Source organism: Antrostomus carolinensis, unplaced genomic scaffold (assembly GCF_000700745.2).
Source record: "Antrostomus carolinensis isolate BGI_N321 unplaced genomic scaffold, ASM70074v2 scaffold33014, whole genome shotgun sequence".
In the NCBI taxonomy this organism is placed as follows: Eukaryota; Metazoa; Chordata; class Aves; order Caprimulgiformes; family Caprimulgidae; genus Antrostomus; species Antrostomus carolinensis.
The window spans coordinates 4718-4963 of record NW_010310655.1 but is presented as its reverse complement, the minus strand read 5'-3'; positions in this window follow the sequence as shown (position 1 = coordinate 4963).

Below are 246 nucleotides of genomic sequence, written 5' to 3'. Positions count from 1 at the left end.
TTAACTGGGTGTCTCCAGTCAAGACCAGGAGCGTGCCTCGCATCGCCCAGGCCAACAGCCTGAGTCATGCCCATGTGGGGCTCACCACCACACCAAGGACCCCTCCAAGCCCCACAGCACAGGATAGTGGGGTCTGGGTGCTCAAGTGGGGAGGACACTGGCTGGAGGCATGCCATGGTTGCCATCTCCATCAGTGAGGCGTTGAGCAACTTGGTCTAGTGGAAGGTGTCCCGGCTCATGGCAGAG